Raw genomic sequence first — 8,122 nt, 5'->3', positions numbered from 1 at the left:
CACACAGGAAGTGGATTTGTGAGCAGAACTGAGTGAAGCTGAGGGATGGACAGGTTCCCACCCAGATCCTCGTCACCTACCAGGAAGGTGACCCCAGACCTGTCAGTTAACATTCCGGATCTTGATGTCCTCAGCTCTGAGAGTAATAACTGTTTCCATCACACGCTGTTGTCACAGAGAAGGCTTAAATGGATTACAAACTGTGAAGGTAGAAGCAACAGGCGCGGCTGTCAGATTGGAGGGAGAGAGAAGTAAAGAGGGTTATGATGTGGGTTGGTGAAACTATGTCCACTGATGTTCCAGGCGTGGTCACAAACACTTTTACATGTATTAACTCTCAGTCTTCACGTGATTGATGAGATGGGGACATGTGCGTCACCTTGTGGCAGGCTTAATTGGTACCTTGCCCACATAGGTCACAATAGTGCATGTAGAGTTACCTAAGGTCTCTAGATATACAGACCAGTATCTAAGGCCTTGCTTCCCCAGCCAGACTCATGCACATAAGCAGATCCGAGTAATTCTGACCCAGGGACTCAGACTCATCCCTCTGGTAGGCTGGTCATCATCATACTGGCATGTTTATCCCCACACTGTCTCATATGGCTTCCAGCAGAATTTACTCCAGTTGCCATTCAGAGACTGTTTTGGAGTGGGAGTATAGTATAGCTCAGTGGTAGAGAATTTGGTTGCATCAAGGGACTATTTTGGCCTCATTCTTTACTTCATCCTCTCTAGTCCAGCCTCCTAGGATCATGCTCAAAGAAAGTATTTTTGCCCAGATCTTTGTTTCTGTTTTGAAAGAAACCTCAACTAAGACCTCCCCACTTTTCAGAGGAGGGTACCAAAGTGCCAAGGCACGAAGGAGTCTCAATGTGGTCAGCCATGCCTGTGGGAATTTGAGGAACATCAAGGTCACATTGTTGTATCTGCAACACAAGGACTCAGACTCCAGCTCCAGAACTCTTTGTCTGTAGTACAAGGTTTTTCACCCAGTTGACATGTCCATTGTCAAATCTGGATCACTGGTGAGGGGTTCTAGAATTTGTATCTTTACCAGTTTCAATTAGAGACTATGTCACTATGGTGTTGAAGCTATTTGTTAGAATGGATCACTCTTGGAACAGTAGGGCCTGTCCCCATGTACTTCTTGTGTCCCAGGGGAGCTGGTCCTTGGCATGGCTGCCAAATTCTACAGTATCTTGACATCTATATCTACGCACTCAAGCCTGCGGGCCCCATTGTGTCAAGCCTTGTATGATACACTGAGAGTAAAGAAATAGATAAGATGCAATGTCTACCTTAGAGAAAGTGGATCCAGTCTAAGGTAGAGCAACTGAGCCCAGACACACATGGTGAAACCAGGACAAGTTTCTCAGAATGGATCGGCTAAGAACCAGAGTTCATGGGCTCAGTCATCAGAGGTAGTGGGAGGCCTTGCTTTGGCAGAGTGGCCACAGGGCAGAGATGACATGTGGCCAGCCCCTTTACGAGATTCCTACACTGTCTGCAGCTCATCCAGCCAGTGGGACTGTGTTGGAATGAGACTCAGAAAACCCGAATCTGCTGCAGTGATTCCTGATGTTGGAACTTGTTATTTTATAGTCTTTATTGTGCTGGCAAAAGGAGATTAATGCAGAGGATGAAAAGAAACCATATTAATGGAAGGGACAATATAAATTTGTATTCCGTGAGGCGAATCAGCGGTGCTCAGCAACGACAGGCGCGAGAGGCAAAGAATGGCGTGTTAAATTACCCCTGTCTCGGGCTGTCAATTTAAAACACCTTTTGTGCATTCTTTTCTTTGACCAAATACATGTGCATTTCCACACAGTGTGAAGGCAATACACGCTAACCTGCAGCCTTCGCCCCTCCCCCAGAGACAAAGGGTTTGATAGGGAAGGCTTCTGAGTTCAACGAGAGAAATTCCTTTCATTAGAAGCATTCGCTGTGTATAAATATAAGGTAGCTATTAATGTATACACTGTGTATGCATGTGTGTGTGTGTGTGTGTGTGTGATTTAGTTTCAATTAAAAAAAAATAAAGACTGCAGTGGTTTGAACCATAATGATTTGCAACTAAAAATCCATTAGCCCTGTCTATGATGGTGCTAAATATACCCAATGTCAGGATGTGGCCGGCTGGAAGGACAGCCTTAGAATAGTTCCTTTGAAAATAGCCCCTCCGGATGGCTTCTCTCCACCAATCTATCTCCTTGACATAGACTTCTGGGGAAATAAAGCAAATGAACAGGGTGCAGGGAAGTTTCTATGGGAAGAGAACAGAACTGACTGCTCCATGGTGGAAAACCCCAGGCATGCCAGGACGGGCCAGGGGTCCCCCTACCGTGTCATGATTGCTTGCTCTCAAATTGCTAGACTCAAGACACCTGTGTTGCATCTTCCTCATCCTGGCAACAGTTACATAGTCTCACCATCAGGCGCATTCTCTACTTAAATGACAATTTTTATACATGTATATAGTGTATTTTGAAGCCAGGTGCATTCATGCTGCAGTCCTCCCCAAAGCTGTTATCATGCAGCCTTTAACATGCAGTAAGTGGGTCTCAGGTGCTAGTCTGAGAGATCCCCCAGGGAGGGCACTGTTTGAAATGGCCTTAGAGAGTGGTTGCCTCCTCCTGCCACCGTTATTTCTCCACCATGGTAGACTATATCCTCAAACCATGAGTCAAAACAAGCCCTTCAGAGATATTAGTTAATACTAGTTACATTTGTATATAGAATCAGATGTTCAAATATTAAATGACATTCATAGAGTTTAACAAATTATTTTGTGTATGATTGTTTGAGACAAACTCTTGCTAGGTATCTCGGGCTATACTGGAACTCATGATCCTCCTGCATCAGCACCTCTGGGATTATGGGCATATGCCATGGCACCTGACTGAGGTTTGACAAATTATATGTTTGTGTCACACTAAATGCTATCAGTATATAGAATATTAACATCACCCCAGAAAGCTTTCTTGTGCCCTTTCTAAGAAATTTGGCCCTTATTCCCAGAAGTGACTACCTTTGAGTTATTTTCCATTCTTTTGCCTATTCTAGAACTTTATGCAACCTACCGTATGGACTTTGTGAGATTTTCCAGTGGTCCATGTTCTAACTGAGATTTGGCATTTGTAGTCTTCACTTTGAGCCCATTTGAGTGGTTCATGGTTTTGTGTGTGTGTGTGAGAGAGAGATATGGTATATGCACATGTGTGTACACATGCATGTGCCCCATATACATGCATGCATGCAGCGGCCAGTGTACAATGACAGGTGTCCTCCATTGCTCTTCCACATGGTTTCCTTGAGATGGAGTCTCTCCATGGAGAGCTGCCAGACTGGCTGACCAACAAGCCCCACTGATTCTGCTGCCTCTGTCCTCCACAAAACTAGACTTACAGGCATGTGTGGCCATTCCAAGCTTCTTTGATATGAGTGCTGGGAATCGAACTCAAGCCTTCTCAGACCCTGATGTTGGCACAGCAAGTGCTTGTACACAATGAGCCACCTCCCCAACCTCAAATGGTTGTGTCATGTTGTGATGACGAGTTACATTTCTCTGATGAACTGACACTGAATGTTCTCATGTGCTCACTGGATAGTTGTACGTTTCCTTTTCTAAGGTAGCTTTTCAAATATTTTGCCCATTTTCCAGTTCTTTGATGTTTAGTTACTTTTAAAAATTCTTTATGTATGGGGACTAGAGAAATGGTTGAGCAACAAAGGCACCTGCCTATAAAGGCTAATGACCAGGTTTGAATCCCCAGTACCCACATAAAGCCAGATGCACAAAATGACACATGCATCTGGAGTTTGTTTGCAGTGGCTAGAGGCCCTGTCATACCCATATTTTCAATCTCTCTCTCTGCTTGCAAGTAAATAATAAAGATACTTTAAAAAATTATTCATTTATGCTGAATTCCAGGTCTCTATCTGATGTTTGACAAATATTTTCTTCTAGTCTGTAGCTTATCTATTTATTTATTTAATGGTGTCTTTTGACAAATATGTTTTCAATTTTGATAAAATCTGACTTGCCAATTTTTCAATGACCTAAGAAACATTTTTCTACTAGAGCGTCCTCTGTGATATATATTTCCATGTTTTCTTATAAACAAGTCTGGATTTCTATCACCTACTGTCATCCTCAATTTCCTTTTTCAGTTTAAAGTTTTCATTGTAGAGGTCTTTCAATTCCTTGGTTGGGTTTATTCCATTTGTTTTTTGGGTTTTTTTGGGGGGGGAGGGTTGAGATAGGGTCTCACTCTAGCCTAGGCTCACCTGAATTTCACTGTGTAGTCTCAGGGTGGCCTTGAACTCACAGCAATCCTCCTACTTCTGCCTCCTGAGTACTGGGATTAAAGATGCATGCCACCGTACCCGGCTAGTCCAAGTTTTTTTTTTTCTTTTTCTAATGTTACTGTGCATGAAATTATTTTCCAAATTTTCTTCTCCATATGTTTTTTACTGGTATATAAGAAGGTACTGATTTCTCCACGTTAATTTTGTGTCCTGCCACTTTACTGAACATGTTTATCAGCTCTAAAAGTTTTCTGATGTAGTCTTTACGGTCTTTTACAGATGGAAACAGATCATCTGAAAATAAGAACCCTTTAACTTCATTCATTCCTATTGATATCACTTTTATTCATAGGTCTACTAGCCATCTAGAATTAAGTTTAGATTGTATAGTGAGATAATTAAATCTAAATTTTTTGTGTATGGATTCCTGCTCCATTGGTTGAAAAAGTTGAGAAAGGTGTTTCTTCAGAATTGGATTATTTTGGTACTTTTGTTGAAAATCACATATCACTTAAGTTTGAGTGTGTTTCTGGACTCCATTTACCATTCTGCTGACCTACTTGCTGATCCTTCCTCTAGCACTGACCTGTTGTGATGATCTCAGCATTCTAGGAAGCAGCCCAGGAAGTTACTTTGGGTTGGACTTTGCACCTGATTAGCACCATGCAGTTTTCCGTTAATGTGGATCTTCTTACTTTATCTCAGCATGTTTTGCAATTTTCAGTATCAAGTTTTTGCATATTTAAAGTTTGTCCTAAATATTTGTCTTGTATGCCTTTTGTTAAAATATATCTTAAGTGTTAGTTCTAAATAACTAATTTTATTTTTAAAATGTTCATAATTGTCTGATCCTGGTGTACAAGAATGCAATTTGGACTGGAGAGATGGCTTAGTAGTTAAGCGCTTGCCTGTAAAGCTTAAGGACCCCAGTTCGAGGCTTGATTCTCCAGGACCCATGTTAGCCAGATGCACAAGGGGCACAAGCATCTGGAGTTCGTTTGCAGTGGCTGGAGGCCCTGGCGTGTCCATTCTCTCTTTCTCTCTGCCTGTTTCTCTGTCTATCACTCTCAAATAAATAATAAACAAAAAAAAATTTTAAAGAATGCAATTTATTTTGGCATATTAACCATATACATACAACACACTCACACACACACACACACACACAGAGAGAGAGAGAGAGAGAGAGAGAGAGAGAGAGAGAGAGAGAGAGACCCATCAAATTTTCCCGTTGTGTCTGTTTCATTTGTTTCTAATCTGAGTTTTGCTATCTTTTTCCTTCTTCTAACTTTGGACATAGTTTGTTTTCTAGTTCCTTAAAATGTCACATTAAGTTGTTTATTAGAGAGTTTTCTTCTTTTCTGATAGATATATATCTTCAGGGATAAAAATTTCCTTCTTAAACATGTACTCCATAAGTTGTGATGTGTTGTTTCCATTTTCATTCAAGGTATTTCTTGAATTTCTATTTTGATTTTTTCTTTGTCCCACTGGTCATTCAGAACCTTATGACTTAATTCCCACGTATAGCTAAGGAGATTGCTCAGCAGGTAAACATGCTTACTGTGCAAGCATGAAGACCTGAGTTTGAGCCCCAACACCAATATAAAAAGCTGGACATGGCTATCCACATCTGTAACCTTAGTAATGTAGGGGTGGGGATCACAGGGTACAGGAGAATCACTGGGACCCACTTGTCAGCCAATCTGAGTGAAAACAGCAGTTCCAGGTTCAGAGAAACTCTGTCTCAAGGAAAAACCACAGAGCAAAATAGAGCAGGACACCCATGTTATCTTCTGGCCTCTGCTCATTTGTGAATGAGCAATACACACGCACATTACATATTTTACAGGAAAAAAAAGTGCCATCATTTACACCATTGACTCCTCAAAACAGCAATGTTGGGTATAGTAGGAACAATGGGATTTACTGCTTTATTTAACTCTTTGTAATCCACAGTTGTTCTGCATGAGCCCTGGGCCTCCTCATCCTGGTGTGCTGCTGGGGGGATGCTGGGATGTACCCAGACAGGCTTGATGGGCTGGCTCACACTAATTAGTCCAACCTGTGCCAAGAGAGAATGGACAATACTCTTGTCTGTTGCCTGGATCTGATGGGATCCAGGCTATGGACACATCTTCTGCCTGTTCATCAGCCACATGGCTGAAGAGACTACAGCTGAGCGAACTTGCTGATCCTAGTATCCTTCCTTGTGTGTGTGTGGAGGCGGGGGGGGTATACCATTCCCTGAGGTGGGGGGATGATTGCTCATTGTTGCAGTTACCTTTTTGTAGCAACCAACCTTAGCAGTTTATGGGAGGAAAAGTATTTATTCTATCTTACCATCTCTAAGGGAAGATCCATGATGGCAGGAAAAAGATGACATGAGCAAAGGCTGGACATGACCTCTGCCAACAGAAGATGGAACACCAGAGCACGAGAATGAACCAAGCTCTAGCAAGAGGGAGCTGGCTATGACACCCACAAGCAAACCCCCAACAACATACCTCCTCCATCAAAGCTCCACTACCCACATTGCCATCAGTTTGGAACAAAACATTCAAAACACATGAACTTATGGGGAATAACTAATCCACATGACCACACTGACAAGCTTAGTCTTTTTATCTATACCACTCTGACATCCACTCCTTCTCTTACCCCTTTGTTGAACTGTTGCTAGGAGTTAAGGCCTTCCCGCAGCTCACTAGCACAACATTTGGCTTAGTCAATGTTTTCCCTAAAATCTCTCTTGACTCAAGTAGTATCACAATTGCTTTCAAATGCCCCAGATGAGCTCCATCATCTGCTTTCCCTTCTTAATTCTCTTCCTGAGTGCTTTATCATTTTATGAGCTGGATTTGCATGATAATCTACATAATTCAGATCCACCAGAGCCTCTTGTATCTCATAATCATAAACTGGGCTGGAGAGATGGCTCCGCAGTTAAGGTATTTCCTTGCTAAAACTAAGGTCTGATTTCAATACCCCAGTACCCATGTAGAGCCAGATGCACAAAGTGACACATGCCTCTGGAATTTGTTTGCAGTGGCTAGAGTTCCTGGCTATGCACTCATACTCTCTCTGTCTCTGCTTGCAAATAAATAAGTAAATAAACATTTTTTTTCAAAAAGAAAACTATCATAAACCACCATAGGGCTGAACAAAGCCACAAATACCCCACCCAGTTCTGAGGTTCCTGCTGAGTTAACTTCCTTCTTTATTCTCCTGTGAGCAGTCATACCAGGTCCAGTAAACTGGGTATCAAATATCACCTATCACATGCCCAGCTCCCTCAGTCATTCCTGGTTTTCCTCTATTGTTTTCTAGCCCCTGATATTCATGGGGAACTCAGCTGGCGATTATCAAGTGCCCCTAATGGCTCATGTGAGCGCGTCCATCAGGGAATGATTCCTTCATATTGTCTCAGATTATGCAACCCATGTTGCTAGGAGGAATGAGTAGTTAAATTACTCAGCTTCTTGTCTTCTACGGCGCTCAGACTGATCTCATCCACCCACAGACAGATCCCACAAACCAGAGAAGCTCTCTCATGTCTTATTTGAAAGTCTTCCCTAGTTCAAGTAGTTCATAGGCAGGGTATTTTCTGGTTGTCATAGTTTCCAGTGCTGGGCCCCCATCTACATATTGAATCATAATTGCTCCTTCCTCTCTCTTAAAGGTGAGAGCCTAAGTGTATTTCGTATCATTTCCACCTTGCTCTTTCCCTCCCCACTGTCCAATTCTCCCCATGGGTTCCAAGTCCTTGGATCCCTGGAGACACTTCAGCACAGAACTAATTTATACT

The sequence above is a fragment of the Jaculus jaculus genome, chromosome 17 (assembly GCF_020740685.1).
Source record: "Jaculus jaculus isolate mJacJac1 chromosome 17, mJacJac1.mat.Y.cur, whole genome shotgun sequence".
NCBI lineage: Eukaryota > Metazoa > Chordata > Mammalia > Rodentia > Dipodidae > Jaculus > Jaculus jaculus.
The sequence above is the reverse complement of the archived record's forward strand: the minus strand, read 5'-3'. Positions refer to the sequence as shown.